The sequence below is a fragment of the Cherax quadricarinatus genome, chromosome 6, assembly GCF_038502225.1.
Source record: "Cherax quadricarinatus isolate ZL_2023a chromosome 6, ASM3850222v1, whole genome shotgun sequence".
In the NCBI taxonomy this organism is placed as follows: Eukaryota; Metazoa; Arthropoda; class Malacostraca; order Decapoda; family Parastacidae; genus Cherax; species Cherax quadricarinatus.
In genome coordinates this window covers 56154656-56181229 of record NC_091297.1, presented here as the reverse complement: position 1 = coordinate 56181229, position 26574 = coordinate 56154656, and positions in this window count along the sequence as shown.

The following is a 26574-nucleotide window of genomic DNA, read 5'->3' as shown; positions in this document are numbered from 1 at the left end:
TAGGGCAAAGAGCAACAAGATCTCTAGGGTGGTAGTTATGTATAGGGCAAGGAGCAACTGGATCTCTAAGGTGTTAGTTACGTATAGGGCAAAGAGCAACAAGATCTCTAGGGTGGTAGTTATGTATAGGGCAAGGAGCAACAGGATCTCTAGGGTGGTAGTTATGTATAGGGCATGGGACAGCAGGATCTCCAGGGTGATAGTTATGTATAGGGCAAGGAGCAACAGGATCTATAGGGTGGTAGTTATGTATAGAGCAAGGAACAACAGGATCTCTAGGGTGGTACTTATGTATAGGGCAAGGAGCAACAGGATCTCTAGGGTGGTAGTTATGTATAGGGCAAGGAAAAAAAAGGATCTCTGGAGTGGTAGTTATGTATAGGGTAAGGAGCAACAGGATCTCTAGGGTGGTAGTTAAGTATAGAGCAATGATCAACAAGATCTCTAGGGTGCTAGTTATGTATAGGGCAAGGAGCAACAGGATCTCTAGGGTGGTAGTTATGTATAGGGCAAGGAGCAACAGGATCGCTAGGATGGTAGTTATGTATAGGGCAAGGAGCAACAGGATCTCTAGGGTGGTAGTTATGTATAGGGCACGGAGCAACAGGATATCTAGGGTGGTTGCTATGTATAGGGCAAGTAGCAACAAGAACTCTATGGTGGTAGTTTTGTATAGGTCAAGGAGCAACAGGATCTCTAGGGTGGTAGTTATGTATAGGGCAAGGAGCAACAGGATCTCTAGGGTGGTACTTATGTATACGGCAAGGAGCAACAGGATCTCTAGGGTGGTAGTTATGTATAGGGCAAGGAGCAACAGGATCTCTAGGGTGGTACTTATGTATACGGCAAGGAGCAACAGGATCTCTAGGGTGGTAGTTATGTTGTGGGCAAGGAGCAAAAGGAACTCTAGGGTGGTAGCTATGTATTGGACAAAGAGCGACAGGATCTCTAGGGTGATAGTTATGTATAGGGCAAGGACCAACAAGACCTCCAGGGTAGTAGATATGTATAGGGCAAGGAGCAACAGGATCTCTAGGGTGGTAGTTATGTAAAGGGAAAGGAGCAACAGGATCTCTAGGGTGGAAGTTATGTATAGGGCAAGGAGCAACAGGATCTCTAGGGTTGTAGTAATGTATAGGGCAAGCAGCAACAGGATCTCTAGGGTAGTAGTTATGTATAGGGCAAGGAGCAACAGGCACTCAAGGGTGGTAGTTATGCACAGGGAAAGAAGCAACAGGATCTCTAGGGTGGTAGTTATGTATAGGGCAAGGAACAACAGGATCTCTAGGGTGGTAGCTATGTATAGGGCAAAGAGCAACAGAATCTCTAAGGTGGTAGCTATGTATAGGGCAAGGAGCAACAGGATCTCTAGGGTGGTAGTTATGTATAGGGCAAGGAGCAACAGGATCTCTACGGTGGTAGTTGTGTATAGGGCAAGGAGCAACAGGATCTAAAGGGTGGTAGTTACGTACAGGGCAAGGAGCAACAGGATCTCTAGGGTGGTAGTTATGAAAGGGCAAGAAGCAACAGGATCTCTAGGGCGGTAGTTAAGTATAGGCCAAGAAGCAACAGGATCTCTAGAGTGGCAGTTATGTATAGGGCAAGAAGCAACAGGATCTATAGGGTGGTAGTTGTGTATAGGGAAAGGAGCAACAGGACCTCTAGGGAGGTAGCTATGTATAGGGCAATGAGCAACAGGATCTCTAGGGTGGTATTTATGTATAGGGAAAGCAGCACCAGGATCTCTAGAGTGGTAGTTATGTAAAGGGCAAGAAACACCAGGATCTCGAGGGTGGTAGTTATGTATAGGGCAAGGAGCAACAGGATCTCTAGGGTGGTAGCTATAAATACGGCAAGGAGCAACAGGATCTCTAGGGTGGTAGTTATGCATAAGGCAAGGAGCAACAGGATCTCTAGGGTGGTAGTTATGTATAGGGCAAGGGACAACAGGATTTCTTGGGTGATAGTTATGTATAGGGCAAAAAGCAACAGGATCTCTAGGGTGGTAGTTATGTATAGGGCAAGGAGCAACTGGATCTCTAGGGTGGTAGTTACGTATAGGGTAAAGAGCAACAAGATCTCTAGGGTGGTAGTTATGTATAGGGCAAGGAGCAACAGGATCTCTAGGGTGGTAGTTATGTATAGGGCAAGGGACAACAGGATCTCCAGGGTGATAGTTATGTATAGGGCAAGGAGCAACAGGATCTCTAGGGTGGTAGCTATGTATAGGGCAAGAAACAACAGGATCTCTAGGGTGGTAGTTATGTATAGGGAAATGAGCAACAGGATCTCTAAAGTGGTAGTTATGTATAGGGCAAGGAGCAACAGGATCTCTAGGGTGGCAGTTGCATATAGGGCAAGGAGTAACAGGATCTCTAGCGTGGTAGTTACGTATAAGGCAAGGAGATAAAAGGATCTCTGGAGTGGTAGTTATGTATAGGGTAAGGAGCAACAGGATCTCTAGGGTGGTAGTTATGTATAGAGCAAGGATCAACAAGATCTCTAGGGTGCTAGTTATGTAGAGGGCAAGGAGCAACAGGATCTCTAGGGTGGTAGTTATGTATAGGGCAAGGAGCAACAGGATCTCTAGGATGGTAGTTATGTATAGGGCAAGGAGCAACAGGATCTCTAGGGTGGTAGTTATGTATAGGGCAAGGAGCAACAGGATCTCTAGGGTGGTAGTTATGTATAATGCAAGAAGCAACAGGATCTCTAGGGTGGAAGTTATGTATAGGGCAAGGAGATAAAAGGATCTCTGGAGTGGTAGTTATGTATAGGGTAAGGAGCAACAGGATCTCTAGGGTGGTAGTTATGTATAGAGCAAGGATCAACAAGATCTCTAGGGTGCTAGTTATGTAGAGGGCAAGGAGCAACAGGATCTCTAGGGTGGTAATTATGTATAGGGCAAGGAGCAACAGGATCTCTAGGATGGTAGTTATGTATAGGGCAAGGAGCAACAGGATCTCTAGGGTGGTAGTTATGTATAGGGCAAGGAGCAACAGGATCTCTAGGGTGGTAGTTATGTATAGGGCAAGGACAAACAGGATCTCTAGGGTGGTAGTTATGTATAGAGCAAGGATCAACAAACTCTCTAGGGTGCTAGTTATGTATAGGGCAAGGAGCAACAGGATCTCTAGGGTGGTAGTTATGTACAGGGCAAGGAACAACAGGATCTCTAGGGTGGTAGTTATGTATAGGGCAAGAAGCAACAAGAACTCTTGAGTGGTAGTTATGTATAGGTCAAGGAGCAACAGGATCTCTAGGGTGGTAGTTATGTATAGGGCAAGGACAAACAGGATCTCTAGGGTGGTAGTTATGTATAGAGCAAGGATCAACAAAATCTCTAGGGTGCTAGTTATGTATAGGGCAAGGTGCAACAGGATCTCTAGGGTGATAGTTATGTACAGGGGAAGGAGCAACAGGATCTCTAGGGTGGTAGTTATGTATTGGGCAAGAAGCAACAGGATCTTTAGGATGGTAGTTATGTATAGGGCACGGAGCAACAGGATCTCTAGAGTGGTAGTTATGTATAGGGAAAGGAGCAACAGGATCTCTAGGGTGGTAGTTATGTATAGGACAAGAAGCAACATGAACTATTGGGTGGTAGTTATGTATAGGGAAAGAAGCAACAGGATCTCCAGGGAGGTAGTTATGTATAGGTCAAGGAGCAACGGGATCTCTAGGGTGGTAGTTATGTATAGGGAAAGGAGCAACAGGATCTCCAGGGTGGTAGTTATGTATAGGTCAAGGAGCAATGGGATCTCTAGGGTGGTAGTTATGTATAGGGAAAGGAGCAACAGGATCTCAAGGGTGGTAGTTATGTTGTGTGCAAGGAGCAACAGTAACTCTAGGGTGGTAGTTATGTATTGGTCAAAGAGCAACAGGATCTCTAGGGTGGTAGTTATGTGTAGGGCAAGGACCAACAGGATCTCTATGGTGGTAGTTATGTATATGGTAAGGAGCAACAAGATCTCTAGGGTGGTAGTTATGTATAGGGTAAGGAGCAACAGGATCTCTAGGGTGGTAGTTATGTATAGGGCAAGGACTAACAGGATCTCTAGGGTGGTAGTTATGTATAGAGCAAGGAGCAACAGGATCTCTAGGTTGGTAGTTATATAGGGCAGGGAGCAACAGGATCTCTTGGGTGGTAGTTATGTATAGGGCAAGGAGCAACAGGATCTCTAGGTTGGTAGTTAAGTATAGCGCAAGGAGCAACAGGATCTCTAGGGTGGTAGTTATGTATAGGGCACGGAGCAACATGATCACTAGGGTGGTATTTATGTATAGGGCAAGAAGCAACAAGAACTCTAGGGTGGTAGTTATGTATAGGTAAAGGAGCAACAGGATCTCAAGGGTGGTAGTTACATATAGGGAAAGGAGCAACAAGATCTCTAGGGTGGTAGTAATGTATAGGGCGAGGAGCAACAGGATCTCTAGGGTGGTAGTTATGTTTTCGGCAAGGAGCAACAGTATCTCTAGGGTGGTACTTATGTATAGAGAAAGGAACAACAGGATCTCTATGGTGGTAGCTATGTATAGGGCAAGGAGCAACAGGATCTCTAGGGTGGTAGTTATGAATTGGGCAAGGAGCAACAGGATCTCTAGGGTGGTACTTATGTATAGGGAAAGGAGCAACAGGATCTCTAGGGTGGTAGTTATACAGGGAAATAAGCAACAGGATCTCTAGGGTGGTATTTATGTATAGGGCAAGGGAAAACAGGATCTCTAGGGTGATATTTATAGGGCAAAGAGCAACAGGATCTCTAGGGTGGTAGTTATGTATAGGGCAAGGAGCAACAGGATCTCTAGGGTGGTAGTTATGTATAGGGCAAGGAGCAACAGGATCTCTAGGGTGGTAGTTATGTATAGGGCAAGGGGCAACATGATCTCTAAGGTGGTAATTATGTATAGGGCAAGGAGCAACAGGATGTCTAGGGTGGTAGTTATGTATAGGGCAAGGAGCAACAGGATCTCTAGGGTGGTAGTTATGTATAGGGCAAGGAGCAACAGGATCTCTAGGGTGGTAGTTATGTATAGGGCAAGGAGCAACAGGATCTCTATGGTGGTAGTTATGTATAGGGCAAGGAGCAACAGGATCTCTAGGGTGGTAGTTATGTATAGGGCAAGGAGCAACAGGATCTCTAGGGTGGTAGTTATGTATAGGGCAAGGAGCAACAGGATCTCTAGGGTGGTAGTTATGTATAGGGCAAGGAGCAACAGGATCTCTAGGGTGGTAGTTATGTATAGGTCAAGGAGCAACAGGATCTCTAGGGTGGTAGTTATGTATAGGGCAAGGAGCAACAGGATCTCTAGGGTGGTAGTTATGTATAGGGCAAGGAGCAACAGGATCTCTAGGGTGGTAGTTATGTATAGGGCAAGGAGCAACAGGATCTCTAGGGTGGTAGTTATGTATAGGGCAAGGAGCAACAGGATCTCTAGGGTGGTAGTTATGTATAGGGCAAGGAGCAACAGGATCTCTAGGGTGGTAGTTATGTATAGGGCAAGGAGCAACAGGATCTCTAGGGTGGTAGTTATGTATAGGGCAAGGAGCAACAGGATCTCTAGGGTGGTAGTTATGTATGGGGCAAGGAGCAACAGGATCTCTAGGGTGGTAGCTATAAATACGGCAAGGAGCAACAGGATCTCTAGGGTGGTAGTTATGCATAAGGCAAGGAGCAACAGGATCTCTAGGGTGGTAGTTATGTATAGGGCAAGGGACAACAGGATTTCTTGGGTGATAGTTATGTATAGGGCAAAAAGCAACAGGATCTCTAGGGTGGTAGTTATGTATAGGGCAAGGAGCAACTGGATCTCTAGGGTGGTAGTTACGTATAGGGTAAAGAGCAACAAGATCTCTAGGGTGGTAGTTATGTATAGGGAAAGGAGCAACAGGATCTCTAGGGTGGTAGTTATGTATAGGGCAAGGGACAACAGGATCTCCAGGGTGATAGTTATGTATAGGGCAAGGAGCAACAGGATCTCTAGGGTGGTAGCTATGTATAGGGCAAGGGATCTCTAGGGTGGTATATAGGGCAAGGAGTTAGCGTGTATACGTATAAGGCAAGGAGATAAAAGATCTCTGCAACAGGATCTCTAGGTTGGTAGTTATGTATAGGGCAAGGAGCAACAGGATCTCTAGGGTGGTAGTTATGTATAGGGCAAGGAGCAACAGGATCTCTAGGATGGTAGTTATGTATAGGGCAAGGAGCAACAGGATCTCTAGGGTGGTAGTTATGTATAGGGCAAGGAGCAACAGGATCTCTAGGGTGGTAGTTATGTATAATGCAAGAAGCAACAGGATCTCTAGGGTGGATTATGTATAGGGCAAGGAGATAAAAGGATCTCTGGAGTGGTAGTTATGTATAGGGTAAGGAGCAACAGGATCTCTAGGGTGGTAGTTATGTATAGAGCAAGGATCAACAAGGATCTCTAGGGTGGTAGTTATGTATAGGGCAAGGAGCAACAGGATCTCTAGGGTGGTAGTTATGTATAGGGCAAGGAGCAACAGGATCTCTAGGGTGGTAGTTATGTATAGGGCAAGGAGCAACAGGATCTCTAGGGTGGTAGTTATGTATAGGGCAAGGAGCAACAGGATCTCTAGGGTGGTAGTTATGTATAGGGCAAGGAGCAACAGGATCTCTAGGGTGGAAGTTATGTATAGGGCAAGGAGCAAGGATCTCTAGGGTGGTAGTTATGTACAGGGCAAGGAACAACAGGATCTCTAGGGTGGTAGTTATGTATAGGGCAAGGAGCAACAAGATCTCTAGGGTGGTAGTTATGTATAGGTCAAGGAGCAACAGGATCTCTAGGGTGGTACAAGGATCTCTAGGGTGGTAGTTATGTATAGGGCAAGGAGCAACAGGATCTCTAGGGTGGTAGTTATGTATAGGGCAAGGAGCAACAGGATCTCTAGGGTGGTAGTTATGTATAGGGCAAGGAGCAACAGGATCTCTAGGGTGGTAGTTATGTATAGGGCAAGGAGCAACAGGATCTCTAGGGTGGTAGTTATGTATAGGGCAAGGATCTCAAGCAACAGGATCTCTAGGGTGGTAGTTATGTATAGGGGTAGTTATGTATATGGTAAGGAGCAAGATCTCTAGGGTGGTAGTTATGTATAGGGTAAGGAGCAACAGGATCTCTAGGGTGGTAGTTATGTACAGGGCAAGGACTAACAGGATCAGGGTGGTAGTTATGTATAGGGCAAGGATCACTAGGGTGGTAGCAACAGGATTATGTATAGGTAAAGGAGCTCTAGGGTGGTAGTTATGTATAGGGGGCAAGGACAGCAACAGGATCTCTAGGGTGGTAGTTATGTATAGGGGCAAGGAGCAACAGGATCTCTAGGGTGGTAGTTATGTATAGGGTGGTACTTAAGGAAAGGAGCAACAGGATCTCTAGGGTGGTAGTTATGTATAGGGCAAGGAGCAACAGGATCTCTAGGGTGGTAGTTATGTATAGGGCAAGGAGCAACAGGATCTCTAGGGTGGTAGTTATGTATAGGGGTGCAAGGGGCAGCAACAGGATCTCTAGGGTGGTAGTTATGTATAGGGCAAGGAGCAACAGGATCTCTGGGGTGGTAGTTATGTATAGGGCAAGGAGCAACAGGATCTCTAGGGTGGTAGTCTCTAGGGTGGTAGTTATGTATAGGGCAAGGAGCAACAGGATCTCTAGGGTGGTAGTTATGTATAGGGCAAGGAGCAACAGGATCTCTAGGGTGGTAGTTATGTATAGGGCAAGGAGCAACAGGATCTCTAGGGTGGTAGTTATGTATAGGGCAAGGAGCAACAAGGATCTCTAGGGTGGTAGTTATGTATAGGGCAAGGAGCAACAGGATCTCTAGGGTGGTAGTTATGTATAGGGCAAGGAGCAACAGGATCTCTAGGGTGGTAGTTATGTATAGGGCAAGGAGCAACAGGATCTCTAGGGTGGTAGTTATGTATAGGGCAAGGAGCAACAGGATCTCTAGGGTGGTAGTTATGTATAGGGCAAGGAGCAACAGGATCTCTAGGGTGGTAGTTATGTATAGGGCAAGGAGCAACAGGATCTCTAGGGTGGTAGTTATGTATAGGTCAAGGAGCAACAGGATCTCTAGGGTGGTAGTTATGTATAGGGCAAGGAGCAACAGGATCTCTAGGGTGGTAGTTATGTATAGGGCAAGGAGCAACAGGATCTCTAGGGTGGTAGTTATGTATAGGGCAAGGAGCAACAGGATCTCTAGGGTGGTAGTTATGTATAGGGCAAGGAGCAACAGGATCTCTAGGGTGGTAGTTATGTATAGGGCAAGGAGCAACACCATCTCTAGGGTGGTAGTTATGTATAGGGCAAGGAGCAACAGGATCTCTAGGGTGGTAGTTATGTATAGGGCAAGGAGCAACAGGATCTCTAGGGTGGTAGTTATGTATAGGGCAAGGAGCAACAGGATCTCTAGGGTGGTAGTTATGTATAGGGCAAGGAGGAAGAGAAGAGGAAAACCGAGATGACACCAGATAATTGTGTAAATGGAATATTCTTCTTCTTCTTCTTCTTCTTCTTCGTCTTCTCCTTCTTCTTCTTCTTCTTCTGCTTCTTCTTCTTCTTCTTCCTCTTCTTCTTCTTCTTCTTCTTATTCTTATTCTTATTCTTATTATTATTATTATTATTATTATTATTAGTATTATTATTATTATTATTATTATTATTATTATTATTATTATTATTGTTATTTTTGATGAAAAGCGCTAAATCTGTCGACGTTTATACCTAACTTCTCACTCACTATCCGTTCCTCCCCATTACTTCCCGGTCCGTATCTATCCTAACCCAATTCATCTTTATCTGTATTTATTCCCAATTCACCCCAGCTCCTTCCATTCCTTCTCAATCCATTCTCATCTCTATGGAATCTTTTCCAATCCATTTCCAATTCATTTCCCTCATTTTCCCATTCTTCCCAATTCATGTTTATTATTTCCCAGTCCATCCCCATCCCTTCCCGTCCCTAAGCAATATATCTCCATCCCTTTCCAATCCATTTCCACACCTTCCCAATCCATTCCCAATCTATCACCATCCCTTCCCAATCCTCCCTCACCCAATCTCTCCCCCTTCCATCCCTTCCCAATCTTTCCAGCTATCCCTACCTAGTCTTTCCTCTCAATCCTACCCAACATTTCTCCTCTGCCCAACCCCAATCTTTCCTCTAATCCCTATTAAATATTTCCCCCTGTCTCTATCCATTCTTTCCTCTTATCCCTACTCAATTTTTCCCCCTCATCTCCACCACAATTTTTGCCCTTATTCTTGCCCTATCCTTCCCTCTGTCCCTCTCAAAGGTTCCCTCAAGACTAGCACCTGTGATCTCACTTCTTCCCATCCATGTTCCCACCATCTCGGTGCTTCCCCTCGCTGCTAGCTTTTTCCCTTACCTTCTCCTCTCCGTCTCTTCTTCCTAGACGCCCAAATGAGATGCAAATAAAATTGGCGTGGGATTCGCCGCCTTGCCGTGCCAATTTGACGGCGTGGTGGCCTAATCTGCATTCATTACCTTCGCCCGATAGACTTCTGTAGCCTTCGTCAGTCTCCCTTCAGGAGGGTGCTGTTCGGTGTCGCAGGGAGGAGGAGGAAGAGGAGAAGAAGGAGGAGGACGAGGTGGTAATGATTAAGAAAGAGGTTGGAGGTGGTGAGGATATGGAGGAGGTGGTTAAGGTGGAGGAGGAGGAGGTGGTGGTTCAGGATATGGAGGAGCTGGTTGAGAAGGATGAAGTGGTCAGTCTGTCACTGTAGTTTGTTTTGCCTGGTCTTTTTGTTCGCTCTTGTTCGTTCTTTCGTTAGTTCGTTCGTTTGTTTATGCGAGGATGTTGCACTTGTTGCACGCTTTCTTGCTCATGCGCTTAAGTCCGGTATTTCGCTAGCGGTACGTGCGTTCTGCCGTTTGCACATACGGTCCCTAGCTGAGCGCTCGTTCATTACTCCACTTTCGCTCGTTCGGTTGCTGCACACTCACTTAATTGTCACACTCCATGTTTTTCGGCTCTTGTTGGCATCATGTGATAGTTGACTTCGAACAGCTAATTTTTCTAACCATTCCTGTAGCCTGGGTGACGTGCAGGTTACTGCCTTCCTCGTCTGTTTAAGTTCTTCTTGCGAGTTTAGAATAGCTTGCAAACATTTACATACAAGATTCTAGATCAATAAATTAATGTATTTGACAGGAATAAAAGGGATTTCAGAACTCAAATTTGTGGTGCTACACTGGCGCTGTTCCTCCAGTCTGACACATGATCTCTCATCAAGATTCTGGTATCTGAAGACGGAGATACATGTAGCTGAGCAAGAGTTTATTGTGGCGATATTTTGCTCTAAGGTGAGCGAAACTTTGTCCCAATCAAATCTTGTTCTGGCAACATGAGTCTTGGTCATCATTTTCGTATTCAGCGCGACCTCCGAGCTCTCTGTTCTCTTTTGCTCAGTTATCCCTTCATCTAGTCCTTTGATGTTCTTGGCATGTTGCGTTTTTTCTTCATTTTTGAAAAGGGGTGGACGGGTAAGCCAGTGGAAAACCTCGGTGAGATGGCCGAAAGCTCCAGCTAAGGGTCGTCATAAGACTAAACCCAGGGCTCGAAAACATATCTGCTGTTCCCTAACGAATCTTACCTAACCAAGAGGCTTTGTCGCTAGACCGCTGTTGGGGTTTCGTGTCAAAAAGCTTTCTTACTATCAAGAAACATGCTCTCGTCCCGTCTGTCTATTTCCTGTCATATTTACCTGAACCTCTCCTACATATTGATCAGATTTCTGAGGATGGACTTACGCTTTCTGAAAATGTGTCGTTATTCTGAGATAATTCTCACTCTCTTTATTTGTTTATGAGACTTTATTCCGTATTAACTCCTTCCTCACTCTGTATGTGATAGATATTAATTATTTAAATTCATAATAATGTTATCTCTTTATTATTCAGAAAACCTTTATTATCTTCTAGATGTCTGGTAAAACTGGTCAACAACCAAACTGCTTCCGAGACCAGAGTAGCAATTGCCAAGTAATTTTAGGTCACTGATAATAGAATATCATGGTTAAAATTGTTTGTTAGCTCTACTTTTCAATATACACCTACGTGTCACAACAGGTTCCAACAGACTTGTAGCAGTGTGTTTCTTACCACACTCACAGTCACACTGACCTTCATTATTGTTCCAGCAGTCATAGAAGGTGGTTGTTTCTTACTACACTCACAGTCACACTGACCTTCATTATTGTTCCAGCAGTCATAGAAGGTGGTTGTTTCTTACCACACTCACAGACACACTGACCTTCATTATTGTTCCAGCAGTCATAGAAGGTGGTTGTTTCTTACCACACTCACAGACACACTGACCTTCATTATTGTTCCAGCAGTCATAGAAGATGGTTGTTTCTTACCACACTCACAGACTCACTGACCTTCATTATTGTTCCAGCAGTCATAGAAGATGGCTGTTTCTTACCACACTCTCAGTCTCACTGACTTTCATTATTGTTCCAGCAGTCATAGAAGATGGTTGTTTCTTACCACACTCACAGTCTCACTGACCTTCAATATTGTTCCAGAAATCATAGAAGATGGTTGTTTCTTACCACACTCACAGACTCACTGACCTTCATTATTGTTCCAGCAGTCATAGAACGTGGTTGTTTCTTACCACACTCACAGTCACACTGACCATCATTATTGTTCCAGAAATCATAGAAGATGGTTGTTTCTTACCACACTCACAGACTCACAGACCTTCATTATTGTTCCAGCAGTCATAGAACGTGGTTGTTTCTTACCACACTCACAGTCACACTGACCTTCATTATTGTTCCAGAAATCATAGAAGGTGGATGTTTCTTACCACACTCACAGTCTCACTGACTTTCATTATTGTTCCAGCAGTCAAAGAAGATGGTTGTTTCTTACCACACTCACAGTCTCACTGACCTTCATTATTGTTCCAGCAGTCATAGAAGATGGTTGTTTCTTACCACACTCACAGTCTCACTGACCTTCATTATTGCTCTAGCAGTCCTGGAAGATGGTTGTTTCTTACCACACTCACAGTCTCACTGACCTTCATTATTGTTCCAGCAGTCATAGAAGGTGGTTGTGATGTACAAGTTTATATTTTGAGGTGAAAGGTAGATGATTTTCTTAGCCAAACACTTCTTAAACTTATAATAAATATTCACTGATATGCATATGAGGTCACCTCGTCAGTTATTGGAACCTGCGATGAAAAATGTTCAACATCCACCTCTCATTGAGCCAAACCAAATTTTGCTATCACTACTACACATGAAACTGGGACTCGTGAAAAACTTTGTGAAAGCTATGGACAAATCCGGTCAGGGATTCAAGTATTAAACATCAAAATTCCCTTCACTGAGCGCGCGCTAAGATAGAGATGTGTGACGTGGTGACGTATACTTAGCTCTGTGAAGACCTGTTTGTGTGCTCTCTGTGAATTTGAACCAGGATGCCCTCTCTTGAGCAACTTTACCAGCAGCTGAAAGAAGAGCTCAGAGTTGCTAAGCTGGAGATACGGCGATTAACGGAGGAGAACAAGAGGATTCGTAGTAATCCTCCTGTTGTGAGTCCCCAGGTTAAGAGGGGAGCTTGGTCAGTGGCCGGGCAACATGGAACCAAGCTGAAGATCAAGAAAACGGTTGGAGAGGCAGAAACAACGAGAAACCAGAAGACTACCGTGGAAACTTCCAACCCATTCACGATGCTACCTGACGAATGTGAGTGTTCTACTGGGAATGCCACAACGAGCACCAAGGAAACATTGGCAGACGTGAGTGAGACATCCCTAGAAACCCCAACGAAGACCATCGAGAACGTCTTGACGAATTCCACAAGTGGTGTAATGCCACCTGACGAATGCGAGTCGACTACTCGGAGCATCACGATGGACGACGCCAAGGAAGGTAAAAACATTGTTGTTGTCGGGGATAGCCAGATTAGGTACATGGATAGGGCATTCTGCTTGAAGGACAGGAGTAGGAGGCAGAGAGTGTGTTTTCCTGGGACTGGAATGAAGGATATTGTTAGCTGTCTGGATGACATCATGAGAGGTAATGGGAGCAATCCTATTATCTGTCTCAGTGCTGGAGGCAACGATGTTGGCAGACGTAGGAGTGAGGACCTGATTAGCAGGTATAGGTCAGCAATAGAGATAATTAGGAGGAAGGGTGGGAAACCTGTCATATGTGGCATTTTGCCAAGGAGAGGAGTTGGAAATGAATGGTTGTCCAGAGCAATTGGTGTCAATTGCTGGCTGGACAAATACTGTAAGGAAAATGCAGTAACATTCATTGACAACTGGGACCTCTTCTATGGCAGAAATGACATGTATGCCAGGGATGGGGTTCACTTATCTAGGTGTGGGGTGGGAGCACTGGCCAACGCAGTGGAGGGAGCTGTTAGGTCTTTAAACTAGGAATAGTTAGTGGTGTGGGTTTTGGCGGGAAAACAGTGGAGTCGCAGTGTAGTAATATGAGTACTAGGAGAGCTAGTAATAGGCAAAATGAGGTCGATATTGGAAAGCCAGTGGCACTAATTGACAAGAACAGTATAAGGTTTAGTGGAATAACAGAAAGGAGCAGGAAGGGTAAAGAGAGAGGAGGATCTTTAAATATATATTACACAAATAGACGCAGTGCTAGGAATAAGATGGACAAGTTGAGACTAGTTGCTAGTGCAGGTAACATTGATGTATTTGCCTTAACTGAGACGTGGTTTAATTCAAAAAGTCGGGACATGCCTGCGTAATGTCACATTCAGGGTTTTAAATTGTTCCAAGTAGATAGAAGTGTCGGGAAGGGGGGTGGGGTGGCACTGTATGTCCGAGATCGCTTGAACTGTTGCATAAAAACGGGTATTAAGTCCGAAGTAACACATACAGAGTCTGTTTGGATAGAATTTTCAGAGGGGCATAAAAAATTAATTTTAGCTGTGATATACCGTCCCCCAAACTTATATAGAGACAAGGGAAGACTACTATGGGAGGAAATTGTTAGGGCCACGAGGCACGATAGTGTAGTAATTCTAGGAGACTTTAACTTTAGTCATATTGATTGGAATTTCTTGACTGGGAATTTAGAATCAAACGACTTCTTAGAAGTAGTTCAGGATTGTTTTTTGAAGCAGTTTGTGACAGAACCTACAAGGGGTAATAACCTGCTTGACTTAGTTCTGTCAAACAATGAATCCCTTGTTAATAATTTAGAAGTTTCAGAGGAACTGGGTGCTAGCGACCACAAATCAATTACATTTAGCATTGAATGGAATTATGATAGTAGGGATAACTCAGTAACAGTCCCAGATTTTCGCTTAGCAGATTATGATGGGCTTTTAGTACACTTATCATCTGTTGACTGAGGTAACGAAGAGAGCTATCAATACGACAGTTTTCTGTACACTATACATGAGGCTCAAAGAACGTTTATCCCATATAAAGAAATTAGATCAAATAGAAATTACCCAAAATGGATGAATAATAGGCTGAAATATCTACTAGGGCATAAGAAAGGAATTTATAGGCGTATCAAAAGACGTGAGGGTCATCTTATGAATCAGTATATTGACATTAAGAGGGACATTAAAAAGGGGATAAGAAAAGCTAAAAGGGACTATGAAATTAAAGTTGCTAGGGATTCTAAAACAAACCAAAAAAGTTTTTTCCAGGTATATAGAACAAAAGTCAGAAATAAGATAGGCCCCCTTAAAAATAACTATGGGCATCTTACTGACAAAGAGAATGAAATGTGCTCGATTTTAAAAAATTATTTTCTCTCGGTTTTTACACAGAAAGACACTAATAATATTCCAGTAACTAATTTTTATAGTGGGCCAGAAGAAGATAAATTATGCAACATCACAGTCACTAGTGAAATGGTTGTGAAGCAGATAGACCGACTGAAGCAAAATAAGTCACCGGGTCCTGATGAGGTTTTTTCAAGGGTTCTCAAGGAATGCAAAATGGAACTCTGTGAACCATTAACTAATATTTTTAATTTATCTCTTCAAACAGGTGTAGTGTCTGTTAGGTAAGACACATATGCAACAGTTAGACAACTTTATTCCGAAACGTTTCGCCTACACAGTAGGCTTCTTCAGTCGAATACAGAAAGTAGGCAGGAACAGTAGAGATGTGAAGACGATGTAATCAGTCCATCACCCTTGTAGTCGTAGAATTTGAGGTTGTCAGTCCCTCGGCCTGGAGAAGTTCAGTTCCATAGTCAGGAACTATCAGATAGTTCCTGACTATGGAACTGAACTTCTCCAGGCCGAGGGACTGACAACCTCAAATTCTACGACTACAAGGGTGATGGACTGATTACATCGTCTTCACATCTCTACTGTTCCTGCCTACTTTCTGTATTCGACTGAAGAAGCCTACTGTGTAGGCGAAACGTTTCGGAATAAAGTTGTCTAACTGTTGCATATGTGTCTTACCTAACAACCTGTCGGTATTGTATACCATTTTGATGTTCAGGTGTAGTGTCTGATATGTGGAAGATGGCTAATGTAATTCCTATTTTTAAAACAGGGGACAAGTCGTTACCGTCAAATTACCGCCCAATAAGCCTGACCTCAATTGTAGGCAAATTACTAGAGTCAATTATAGCTGAGATTATAAGAAGTCATCTCGATAAGCATAGCTTGATTAATGATACTCAGCATGGATTCACAAGAGGCCGGTCTTGTCTAACTAATTTATTAACTTTCTTCAGTTGGTTTAGATAGACACGTAAGCAAACACTATAACATATTTATTAGAAAACGTTTCGGTCCTGGGACCTTGATCACTTCTAACATACAGAGGTAGAAAGACATTATATATATAGGCGGAGAGTGAGATGTGACGCACGTGACTTGAGGAATGTCATAAGAACATAAGAATGGAGGAACACTGTAGAAGGCCTACTGGCCCATGCGAGGCAGGTCCTTATCAAAACAACCTCTACCTATGATGAACATAAGAACATAAGAACATAAGAAAGGAGGAACACTGCAGCAGGCCTGTTGGCCCATACTAGGCAGGTTCTTTACAATTCATCCCACTAACAAACATTTGACAAACCCAATTTTCAATACCACCCAAGAAACAAGCTCCGATGTGCAAGTCCCTCTCAAATCCAACCCCTCCCACTCATGTACTTATGCAACCTAAATTTGAAACTACCCAAAGTCCTAGCCTCAATAACCCAACTAGGTAGACTGTTCCACTCATCAACTACCCTATTTCCAAACCAATACTTTCCTATGTCCTTTCTAAATCTAAACTTATCTAATTTAAATCCATTACTGCGGGTTCTCTCTTGGAGAGATATCCTCAAGACCTTGTTAATATCCCCTTTATTAATACCTATCTTCCACTTATACACTTCGATCAGGTCTCCCCTCATTCTTCGTCTAACAAGTGAATGTAACTTAAGAGTCTTCAATCTTTCTTCATAAGGAAGATTTCTAATGCTATGTATTAATTTAGTCATCCTACGCTGAATGTTTTCTAACGAATTTGTGTCCATTCTGTAGTATGGAGACCAGAATTGAGCTGCATAATCTAGGTGAGGCCTTACTAATGATGTATAAAGCTGCAGTATGACCTCTGGACTTCTGTTGCTTACACTTCTTGATATAAATCCCAGTAATCTATTTGCCTTATTACGTACGCTTAGGCATTGCTGTCTTGGTTTAAGGTTGCTGCTTACCATAACCCCCAAGTCCTTTTCGCAATCTGTATGGCTAAGTTCTACATTATTTAACTTATAAGTGCTAGGGTTATGGACACTCCCGAGCTTCAGAACCTTGCATTTATCTACATTGAACTGCATCTGCCACTTTTCTGACCAAGAGTAGAGTTTGTCTAAATCCTCCTGAAGTTCCCTAACATCTACGTTTGAATCAATTATCCTACCTATCTTCGTGTCATCGGCGAATTTGCTCATATCACTAGCAATTCCTTCATCAAGATCATTGATATATATTATAAACAACAACGGGCCCAAGACTGATCCCTGTGGAACGCCACTTGTTGCTGATCCCCACTCGGATTTAACCCCATTTATGGACACTCTCTGCTTCCTGTCTGTGAGCCATGACTCGATCCACGAGAGCACCCTTCCCCCAATGCCATGAGCTGCTACTTTCTTCAACAGTCTTTGGTGCGGAACTCTATCAAATGCCTTACTAAAATCTAAGTAAACAATATCAAATTCTTTATCGTGGTCAACAGCCTCAAAAGCTTTACTGAAGAAAGTTAATAAATTAGTTAGACAAGACCGGCCTCTTTCGTGAAGACCTGTTTGTGTGCTCTTAAGTGGTGACCTGTACTTTGAGTGCTGACCTATACTTAACTCTGTGAATAAGTGTCTTGTTTGCTCGCGTGGACTGAACCAAGATGCCCTCCATCGAGCAACTTTACCAGCAACTTAAGGAGGAATTGAGGGCAGCGAAGATGGAGATACGGCGATTGACCGAGGAAAACAAGAGGATTCGTAGTAGTCCTCCTGTTTCGAGTCCTCAGCTCAAGAAGGGATCGTGGTCAGTGGCTGGACAGCAGGGGACGACGAAGTTGACGATCAAGAAGACGAATGGAAAGCCAGAAACGATGAAGAAGAAAGAGACTGCTGTGGAAACTCCCGTGGAAACCTCCAACGCATTCTCGGTGCTACCCGACGAATGTGAGTCTACTACTGGGATCGTCACGACGAACGACAACAAGGAAGGTAAGAATATTGTTGTTGTTGGGGATAGCCAGGTTAGATACATGGATAGGGCATTCTGCTTGAAGGACAGGAGTAGGAGACAAAGGGTATGCTTTCCTGGGGCTGGGATGGAGGACATTGTTAGCCGGCTTGACAACATCATGAACGGTAATGGGATCAATCCTATTATTTGCCTCAGTGCTGGAGGCAATGATGTAGGCAAGCGTAGAAGTGAGGATTTAGTTAGAAAGTTCAGGACAGCTATAGACATGATTAGGAAGAAGGGGGGGCGCCCTGTTATATGTGGCATTTTGCCAAGAAGAGGTGTTGGTAATGAATGGTTGTCCAGAGCAATTGGTGTCAATTGCTGGCTGGACAAATACTGTAAGGAAAATGCGGTGACATTCATTGACAACTGGGACCTCTTCTATGGCAGAAATGACATGTATGCCAGGGATGGGGTTCACTTATCTAGGTGTGGGGTGGGAGCACTGGCCAACGCAGTGGAGGGAGCTGTTAGGTCTTTAAACTAGGAATAGTTAGTGGTATGGGGGTCTGCGGGAAAACTGTGAAGTCTCAGGGTAGTAATATGAGTACTAGGAGAACTAGTAATAGGCAAAATGAGGTGGATATCGGAAAGCCAGTGGCACTAATTGACAAGGACAGTAATAGGTTTAGTGGAATAACAGAAAGGAGCAGAAATGATAAAGAGAAAGGAGGGTCCTTAAGTATATATTACACAAATAGTCGCAGTGCTAGGAATAAGATGGACGAGTTGAGACTAGTTGCTAGTGCAGGTAACATAGATGTATTTGCCATTACTGAGACGTGGTTTAATTCAAAAAGTCGGGACATGCCTGCAGAATGTCACATTCAGGGTTTCAACTTGTTCCAAGTAGATAGAAGTATCGGGAAGGGGGGTGGGGTGGCATTGTATGTCCGAGATCGCTTGAACTGTTGCATTAAAACGGGTATTAAGTCTGAAGTAACACATACAGAGTCTGTTTGGATAGAATTTTCAGAGGGGCATGAAAAATTAACTTTAGGTGTGATATACCGTCCCCCAAATTTAGATAGGGACCAGGGAAGACTACTATGGGAGGAAATTGTTAGGGCCACAAGGCACGATAATGTAGTAATTCTAGGAGATTTTAACTTTAGTCATATTGATTGGAATTTCTTGACTGGGAATTTAGAATCATACGACTTCTTAGAAGTAGTTCAGGATTGTTTTCTGAAGCAGTTTGTGACAGAACCTACAAGGGGTAATAACCTGCTTGACTTAGTTCTGGCAAACAATGAATCCCTTGTTAATAATTTAGAAGTTTCGGAAGAACTGGGTGCTAGCGACCACAAATCAATTACATTTAGAATTGAATGGAAGTATGATAGTAGGGATAACTCAGTAACAGTCCCAGATTTTCGCTTAGCAGATTACGATGGGCTTAGAGAACACTTATCATCTGTTGACTGGGGTAACGAAGAGAGCTATCAATATGACAGTTTTCTGAACACAATACATGCTGCTCAAAGAACATTTATCCCTTATAAAGAAATTAGATCAAATAGAAATGACCCAAAATGGATGAATAATAGGCTGAAATATCTACTAGGGCATAAGAAAGGAATTTATAGGCGTATCAAAAGAGGCGAGGGTCATCTTATGAATCAGTATATTGACACTAAGAGGGACATTAAAAAGGGGATAAGAAAAGCTAAAAGGGACTATGAAATTAAAGTTGCTAGGGATTCTAAAACTAACCCAAAAAGTTTTTTCCAGGTATATAGAACAAAAGTCAGAGATAAGATAGGTCCCCTTAAAAATAACTATGGGCATCTTACTGACAAAGAGAATGAAATGTGCTCGATTTTAAATAATTATTTTCTCTCGGTTTTTACACAGGAAGACACTAATAATATTCCGGTAATTAATTTTTATAGTGGATCAGAAGAAGATAAATTATGTAACATCACAGTCACTAGTGAAATGGTTGTGAAGCAGATAGACAGACTGAAGCAAAATAAGTCACCGGGTCCTGATGAGGTTTTTTCAAGGGTTCTAAAGGAATGCAAAATGGAAGTCTGTGAACCATTAACTAATATTTTTAATTTATCTCTTCAAACAGGTGCAGTGTCTGATATGTGGAAGATGGCTAATGTAATTCCTATTTTTAAAACAGGGGACAAGTCATTACCGTCAAATTACCGCCCAATAAGCCTGACCTCAATTGTAGGCAAATTACTAGAGTCGATTATAGCTGAGATTATAAGAAGCCATCTCGATAAGCATAGCTTGATTAATGATACTCAGCATGGATTCACAAGAGGCCGGTCTTGTCTAACTAATTTATTAACTTTCTTCAGTAAAGCTTTTGAGGCTGTTGACCACGATAAAGAATTTGATATTATTTACTTAGATTTTAGTAAGGCATTTGATAGAGTTCCGCACCAAAGACTGTTGAAGAAAGTAGCAGCTCATGGCATTGGGGGAAGGGTGCTCTCGTGGATCGAATCATGGCTGACAGACAGGAAGCAGAGAGTGTCCATAAATGGGGTTAAATCTGAGTGGGGATCAGTAACAAGTGGCGTTCCACAGGGATCAGTCTTGGGCCCGTTGTTGTTTATAATATATATCAATGATCTTGATGAAGGAATTCCTAGTGATATGAGCAAATTCGCTGATGACACGAAGATAGGTAGGATAATTGATTCAAACGTAGATGTTAGGGAACTTCAGGAGGATTTAGACAAACTCTACTCTTGGTCAGAAAAGTGGCAGATGCAGTTCAATGTAGATAAATGCAAGGTTCTGAAACTCGGGAGTGTCCATAACCCTAGCACTTATAAGTTAAATAATGTAGAACTTAACCATACAGATTGCGAAAAAGACTTGGGGGTTATGGTAAGCAGCAACCTTAAACCAAGACAGCAATGCCTAAGCGTACGTAATAAGGCAAATAGATTACTGGGATTTATATCAAGAAGTGTAAGCAACAGAAGTCCAGAGGTCATACTGCAGCTTTATACATCATTAGTAAGGCCTCACCTAGATTATGCAGCTCAATTCTGGTCTCCATATTACAGAATGGACATAAATTCGTTAGAAAACATTCAGCGTAGGATGACTAAATTAATACATAGCATTAGAAATCTTCCTTATGAAGAAAGATTGAAGACTCTTAAGTTACATTCACTTGTTAGACGAAGAATGAGGGGAGACCTGATCGAAGTGTATAAGTGGAAGATAGGTATTAATAAAGGGGATATTAACAAGGTCTTGAGGATATCTCTCCAAGAGAGAACCCGCAGTAATGGATTTAAATTAGATAAGTTTAGATTTAGAAAGGACATAGGCAAGTATTGGTTTGGAAATAGGGTAGTTGATGAGTGGAACAGTCTACCTAGTTGGGTTATTGAGGCTAGGACTTTGGGTAGTTTCAAATTTAGGTTGGATAAGTACATGAGTGGGAGGGGTTGGATTTGAGTGGGACTTGCACATCAGAGCTTATTTCTTGGGTAGCATTGAAAATTGGGTGGGTCAAATGTTTGTTAGTGGGATGAATTGTAAAGGACCTGCCTAGTATGGGCCAACAGGCCTGCTGCAGTGTTCCTCCTTTCTTATGTTCTTATGTTCTTATAATGATTTGTGGTCGCTAGCACCCAGTTCCTCTGAAACTTCTAAATTATTAACAAGGGATTCATTGTTTGCCAGAACTAAGTCAAGCAGGTTATTTCCCCTTGTAGGTTCTGTCACAAACTGCTTCAAAAAACAATCCTGAACTACTTCTAAGAAATCGTATGATTCTAAATTCCCAGTCAAGAAATTCCAATCAATATGACTAAAGTTAAAGTCTCCTAGAATTACTACATTATCGTGCCTTGTGGCCCTAACAATTTCCTCCCATAGTAGTCTCCCATGGTCCCTATCTAAATTTGGGGGACGGTATATCACACCTAAAATTAATTTTTCATGCCCCTCTGAAAATTCTATCCAAACAGACTCTGTATGTGTTACTTCAGACTTAATACCCGTTTTTATGCAACAGTTCAAGTGATCTCGGACATACAATGCCACCCCACCCCCCTTCCCGATACTTCTGTCTACTTGGAACAATTTAAAACCCTGAATGTGACATTCTGCAGGCATGTCCCGACTTTTTGAATTAATCCACGTCTCAGTAATGGCAAATACATCTATGTTACCTGCACTAGCAACTAGTCTCAACTCGTCCATCTTATTCCTAGCACTGCGACTATTTGTGTAATAAATTTTTAATGACCCTCCACTCTCTTTACCCTTCCTGCTAATTTCTGTTATTCCACTAAACTTATTACTGTCCTTGTCAATTAGTGCCACTGGCTTTCCAATATCCACCTCATTTTGCCTATTACTAGTTCTCCTAGTACTCATGTTACTACCCTGCGACTTCACAGTTTTCCCGCCAAAACCCATACCACTAACTATTCCTAGTTTAAAGACCTAACAGCTCCCTCCACTGCGTTGGCCAGTGCTCCCACCCCACACCTAGATAAGTGAACCCCATCCCTGGCATACATGTCATTTCTGCCATAGAAGAGGTCCCAGTTGTCAATGAATGTTACCCGCATTTTCCTTACAGTACTTAGTTTGAGTGGTGACGTGTACTTAGCTCTGTGAAGACCTGTTTGTGTGCTCTCTGTGAATCTGAACCAGGATGCCCTCTCTTGAGCAGCTTTACCAGCAGCTGAGAGAAGAACTCAGAGTTGCTAAACTGGAGATACGGCGATTAACGGAGGAGAACAAGAGGATTCGTAGTAATCCTCCTGTTGTGAGTCCCCAGGTTAAGAGGGGAGCTTGGTCAGTGGCCGGGCAACATGGAACCAAGCTGAAGATCAAGAAAACGGTTGGAGAGGCGGAAACAACGAGAAACCAGAAGACTACCGTGGAAACTTCCAACTCATTCTCGGTGCTACCTGACGAATGTGAGTGTTCTGCTGGGAATGCCACAACGAGCACCAAAGAAGCATTGGCAGACGTGAGTAAGACATCCCTAGAAACCCCAACGAAGACCATCGAGAACGTCTTGACGAATTCTACAAGTGGTGTAATGCTACCTGGCGAATGTGAGTCGACTACTCGGAGCATCACGACGGACGACGCCAAGGAAGGTAAAAACATTGTTGTTGTTGGGGATAGCCAGATTAGGTACATGGATAGGGCATTCTGTTTGAAGGATAGGAGTAGGAGGCAGAGAGTGTGTTTTCCTGGGGCTGGGATGAAGGATATTGTTAGCCGTCTGGATGACATCATGAGAGGTAATGGGAGCAATCCTATTATCTGTCTCAGTGCTGGAGGCAACGATGTTGGCAGACGTAGGAGTGAGGACCTGATTAGCAGGTATAGGTCAGCAATAGAGATAATTAGGAGGAAGGGTGGGAAACCTGTCATATGTGGCATTTTGCCAAGGAGAGGAGTTGGAAATGAATGGTTGTCCAGAGCAATTGGTGTCAATTGCTGGCTGGACAAGTACTGTAAGGAAAATGCGGTAACATTCATTGACAACTGGGACCTCTTCTATGGCAGAAATGACATGTATGCCAGGGATGGGGTTCACTTATCTAGGTGTGGGGTGGGAGCACTGGCCAACGCAGTGGAGGGAGCTGTTAGGTCTTTAAACTAGGAATAGTTAGTGGTATGGGTTTTGGCGGGAAAACTGTGAAGTCGCAGGGTAGTAACATGAGTACTAGGAGAACTAGTAATAGGCAAAATGAGGTGGATATTGGAAAGCCAGTGGCACTAATTGACAAGGACAGTAATAAGTTTAGTGGAATAACAGAAAGGAGCAGGAAGGGTAAAGAGAGTGGAGGGTCCTTAAGTATATATTACACAAATAGTCGCAGTGCTAGGAATAAGATGGACGAGTTGAGACTAGTTGCTAGTGCAGGTAACATAGATGTATTTGCCATTACTGAGACGTGGTTTAATTCAAAAAGTCGGGACATGCCTGCAGAATGTCACATTCAGGGTTTTAAATTGTTCCAAGTAGATAGAAGTATCGGGAAGGGGGGTGGGGTGGCATTGTATGTCCGAGATCGCTTGAACTGTTGCATAAAAACGGGTATTAAGTCTGAAGTAACACATACAGAGTCTGTTTGGATAGAATTTTCAGAGGGGCATGAAAAATTAATTTTAGGTGTGATATACCGTCCCCCAAATTTAGATAGGGACCAAGGGAGACTACTATGGGAGGAAATTGTTAGGGCCACAAGGCACGATAATGTAGTAATTCTAGGAGACTTTAACTTTAGTCATATTGATTGGAATTTCTTGACTGGGAATTTAGAATCATACGATTTCTTAGAAGTAGTTCAGGATTGTTTTTTGAAGCAGTTTGTGACAGAACCTACAAGGGGAAATAACCTGCTTGACTTAGTTCTGGCAAACAATGAATCCCTTGTTAATAATTTAGAAGTTTCAGAGGAACTGGGTGCTAGCGACCACAAATCAATTACATTTAGAATTGAATGGAAGTATGATAGTAGGGATAACTCAGTAACAGTCCCAGATTTTCGCTTAGCAGATTACGATGGGCTTAGAGAACACTTATCATCTGTTGACTGGGGTAACGAAGAGAGCTATCAATATGACAGTTTTCTGAACACAATACATGCTGCTCAAAGAACGTTTATCCCTTATAAGGAAATTAGATCAAATAGAAATGACCCAAAATGGATGAATAATAGGCTGAAATATCTACTAGGGCATAAGAAAGGAATTTATAGGCGTATCAAAAGAGGCGAGGGTCATCTTATGAATCAGTATATTGACATTAAGAGGGACATTAAAAAGGGGATAAGAAAAGCTAAAAGGGACTATGAAATTAAAGTTGCTAGGGATTCTAAAACTAACCCAAAAAGTTTTTTCCAGGTATATAGAACAAAAGTCAGAGATAAGATAGGTCCCCTTAAAAATAACTATGGGCATCTTACTGACAAAGAGAATGAAATGTGCTCGATTTTAAATAATTATTTTCTCTCGGTTTTTACACAGGAAGACACTAATAATATTCCGGTAATTAATTTTTATAGTGGATCAGAAGAAGATAAATTATGTAACATCACAGTCACTAGTGAAATGGTTGTGAAGCAGATAGACCGACTGAAGCAAAATAAGTCACCGGGTCCTGATGAGGTTTTTTCAAGGGTTCTTAAGGAATGCAAAATGGAAGTCTGTGAACCATTAACTAATATTTTTAATTTATCTCTTCAAACAGGTGCAGTGTCTGATATGTGGAAGATGGCTAATGTAATTCCTATTTTTAAAACAGGGGACAAGTCGTTACCGTCAAATTACCGCCCAATAAGCCTGACCTCAATTGTAGGCAAATTACTAGAGTCAATTATAGCTGAGATTATAAGAAGCCATCTCGATAAGCATAGCTTGATTAAAGATACTCAGCATGGATTCACAAGAGGCCGGTCCTGTCTAACTAATTTATTAACTTTCTTCAGTAAAGCTTTTGAGGCTGTTGACCACGATAAAGAATTTGATATTATTTACTTAGATTTTAGTAAGGCATTTGATAGAGTTCCTCACCAAAGACTGTTGAAGAAAGTAGCAGCTCATGGCATTGGGGGAAGGGTGCTCTCGTGGATCGAATCATGGCTCACAGACAGGAAGCAAAGAGTGTCCATAAATGGGGTTAAATCCGAGTGGGGATCAGTAACAAGTGGCGTTCCACAGGGATCAGTCTTGGGCCCGTTGTTGTTTATAATATATATCAATGATCTTGATGAAGGAATTACTAGTGATATGAGCAAATTCGCCGATGACACGAAGATAGGTAGGATAATTGATTCAAACGTAGATGTTAGGGAACTTCAGGAGGATTTAGACAAACTCTACTCTTGGTCAGAAAAGTGGCAGATGCAGTTCAATGTAGATAAATGCAAGGTTCTGAAGCTCGGGAGTGTCCATAACCCTAGCACTTATAAGTTAAATAATGTAGAACTTAACCATACAGATTGCGAAAAGGACTTGGGGATTATGGTAAGCAGCAACCTTAAATCAAGACAGCAATGCCTAAGCGTACGTAATAAGGCAAATAGATTACTGGGATTTATATCAAGAAGTGTAAGCAACAGAAGTCCAGAGGTCATACTGCAGCTTTATACATCATTAGTAAGGCCTCACCTAGATTATGCAGCTCAATTCTGGTCTCCATATTACAGAATGGACATAAATTCGTTAGAAAACATTCAGCGTAGGATGACTAAATTAATACATAGCATTAGAAATCTTCCTTATGAAGAAAGATTGAAGACTCTTAAGTTACATTCACTTGTTAGACGAAGAATGAGGGGAGACCTGATCGAAGTGTATAAGTGGAAGATAGGTATTAATAAAGGGGATATTAACAAGGTCTTGAGGATATCTCTCCAAGAGAGAACCCGCAGTAATGGATTTAAATTAGATAAGTTTAGATTTAGAAAGGACATAGGAAAGTATTGGTTTGGAAATAGGGTAGTTGATGAGTGGAACAGTCTACCTAGTTGGGTTATTGAGGCTAGGACTTTGGGTAGTTTCAAATTTAGGTTGGATAAATACATGAGTGGGATGGGTTGGATTTGAGTGGGACTTGCACATCAGAGCTTATTTCTTGGGTAGCATTGAAAATTGGGTAGGTCAAATGTTTGTTAGTGGGATGAATTGTAAAGGACCTGCCTAGTATGGGCCAACAGGCCTGCTGCAGTGTTCCTCCTTTCTTCTGTTCTTATGTTTTATAGATCCAAGTAATCTGTTGGCCTTGTTGCGCACACTGAGGCACTGCTGTCTTGGCTTTAGATTTCTGCTTACCATGACTCCCAAGTCTTTTTCAC